This window comes from Haliotis rubra, unplaced genomic scaffold (assembly GCF_003918875.1).
Source record: "Haliotis rubra isolate DU_JTF1 unplaced genomic scaffold, ASM391887v1 Scf1722, whole genome shotgun sequence".
Classification (NCBI taxonomy): Eukaryota; Metazoa; Mollusca; class Gastropoda; order Lepetellida; family Haliotidae; genus Haliotis; species Haliotis rubra.
In genome coordinates, this window is record NW_025765695.1 from 32763 (window position 1) to 36243 (window position 3481).

Here is a 3481-nt window from a genome sequence, read left to right on the forward strand (position 1 = left end):
TTCACAGCAACAAGAAGACCTGTATGTCGTCTAGACCGTTTATCTACTGTCTGAATCTTCTGGATTACTTTTATGAACTGGTACATGTATGGATGTGACAGGGGCATTCTCTTCTTTAGTCCATTGTGAAACCCCTGCCAGTTTTTTGTTTGAGGGAAGTCCAGTGTTCTCGTGCTGGTTCCAGATATTACAGGGAAATCTGGCGTCGTCTGTATCGGTATCCAGCATGAAGCACTTGTTGATCGCCTCTCTGTGAAGTTACGAACTCAGCTCTCTGAAGATTTGCCATTTTGACGACGCTGATTGTGAAACTTGCAGAGGTTTTATACGACATTGCAAAATAAAAGAATAAGATCAGATGAGCAGGTCTATCTAACACAGAAAAAACAGCTTAGGTGATCAAAGTAGAAGACGAGTAAGTCATGTTTATACTACAAAAACATATGTATGGTTGATCAAAGTATCCCAATTAATATGGTGAGTAAGTTTATACGATGAAAACATATATGGTTGATTAAAGAAAGAAGATAAGTAAGTCATTTTTATACAATTAAAACATGTTTGGTTGATCAAATGGTGTCCTACCAGTAACCATACGTCCCACTAGTCATACGGGTTAAAACAACATATAGTATGACCAGACATTATTGAGAATTTTAGGAATACACATGTGTATATTTAATTGGACTTTTAGTATAAACAACCTTGACCAGCTATCAAGTGCTTGGTTTCATTCAAGAGAGACAACTCCGTTAATCCTTTTTCATTAGTTTGTGAAGAGTTATCCCGTTTTGTTTACTTGCTAGCAGACGACATTTTCAGTGATCCTCAGTATGGATGATTTAGAGAAGAGGAAGTTGATTTTAGAGTTATATAACAAGGACATCAGATCAGCTAAAGTGAATTCAGGTAGAACAGGCATCCCTTTGTCGACTGTTTATCGTGTTTTAAAAAATATTGCAAATGGATATGGCATTGAGCACCAGTTAGGCGCAGGTAGGCCCAGAAAATTGACTGTCGGTGACAGGAGGCGGCTTGGTATTCTTGTTTCTAAAAAACAAACGAAGGAGTTTAGAAAACTTTAGGCTGTCTGTAAGGAGACAGACGCCACAGTGAGCGGTACACAGATATTCTCGAGGGACATTTACTTCCGTCTGCTCGCGTGTTCTATGGACATTTTTTGGATTTTCCAGCAGGACAACGACCCATAACATCGTTTAAAGCCTTCCCAGGCCTGGTTTCGGACCCAAAATATGACATTATTAGATTGGCCAAGCTATAGCCCTGACCTAAATCCAATAGAAAATATTTGGGGACTTATGAAGGAAAGTATCAATAAGAAACATCTGACAAATATTGCTGAAATGAAAGAAGAGGTGGTCCGATATTGGGACAGCATGGACCACGACTTTCTAACTTCTTTAAGCAGTAGTATGCCCCGCCGCATTAAAGCCTGCATTGCTGCCCATGGTGACTTGACAAAATACTAACTGTTCACCTGTCTTTGAATCTGGAGTTATGTTCTGCTAATATTCACATTTAATACGAGAGTAATGAGTGAAAAAAAAAAAAAATTACAATCTTTAAATTCTCAATAATTTCTGGTTGTACTGTAGAAGCCAAGAAACAAAAATACAGCTTCACAACAGTGAACTTTAATAATCTGTCTTCAGCATGGTATACATACATAATCTGATCTTGAGCATAGTATACATACATAATCTGTACACTTAAACGGCATCAGTAACACATTATTGTTTATTTAAAGAACTTCAATAACTTACATAACTTACATTCACAGTTTCGCAATTAATGGTCAGTTGGGTAGAGGTGGGCAACAGTATCCAGAGGTTTTCTGGCCAGCTTCAAGTCGGTCCCACAATCGGGGAGTGATATGCTAGAGCCTATAGTGTGGAACGTTTATGCACAAGTTTATGCTTTTTTTACGAGATTGAGAAAACTCGCTCATACTCAGTAGGTTTAACATTTCTTTGAGAGGCATTTTAGAAGTTGTATAGATGAAGGTAAACCAAGTTCTATGGATAGTCAACTTCTTTACTGCAATGAATGATCATCACTTGTTTGATAACGGTGTTAGTGCCTACATCGATACGTCGCACCCATTGCACTAAAGAAGTTGACTATCCATAGAACTTGGTTTTCCTTCGAGTTTAACATTGATTTGAAAGTTTTGATTATCAACGGTTGTGGTGTATTATGTTCATATAACTTCAATGTAATTTACTTTAATAACATTCGTTTATATGTTTTCATTACCAAAGACTGTGGCATTCTCAGTGTTAGAGATTAAACTAACCCCAAGCTCTCTAATTAGCGGGCTAGTCCATTTTGCGCAAAGGGTATGTGCCTGTTGTTGTTTTAATTAAAAATCCCTCATTTCCTGTATGACTAGTGGGAGTGGGACTAATGGGGCATGACCGATCAATTGATACTAATGTAAGTAGATGAGTAAGTCATGTCACACAGACAATGTACAGGATCTATTTGTTTAATGTTAACACCCAGTTGGGTAATATCCATTATTATGATAGGGGTGGTAGAACTGGCCATTATAATTACATGTATTGTAGGCGATGTGAGGTGAGTCGGTTCAGTTCAACACTAGATGATCTTTTGAAGGAAGACATTAACAGCGAACTTTGTAATGAAACATACATTGGGCCCGCAAATTTAAGTTTCATACCTTGAAAGTTATAACTTAATAAATATGTGAAATGTTCTCTTTGATGTAATCAAAATATTTTTTCTAAACGATGCATCGTTTGATAGTTTATCCATGTATATTGTGGTATTACGAAGATTTGATGTACTTAAGCACCAATGTAATTACAATGTCGTATCGGAAATAGTCTAGTCCTGCAGCGACAACAGATATGCATTGTCTGCCGATGTGAAATAACAATATCAACCGGCATACCATGCAGATTTTATGTGGTACATGAAAAGGTAGTCACCGGCTTCGTGTCCAAGCAAATATATGCTGTCACAAAAAAATTCACATTTCAGTAATTGCATTAGGGTGAATATAGAGAATCTCACCCAAGTGTCTTCTGATATCAATTATATCATCACGAGTTGATAAAGTTACAAATATCCGAGGCTTGCCGAGGATATTTTTACTTTATCAACGAGTGTTGATATATTTGATATCAGAAGACACGAGGGTGAAATTCTATTTATCATCCAAAATCACTCTTCATTAATTTTCAATGACAAATGTACATCTCTGAACATGGTACTGCCATTAGACTTGCAGTGCAGCGATGTCATAGCATTATGACGTCATCAAGTACATGACGTCATAGCATTGTCAGGGCATTGTACAAAATCTACTGTCAAAACGATATCTCCTGTGGAACACAGTTTTGGATGATAAAGGAACTTTTTTCCCAGCAGGAATTCATAAGCGTTATATCCTATTGCTCTGCATAAAACTACCTATGTAAACGACAGCGTGTTT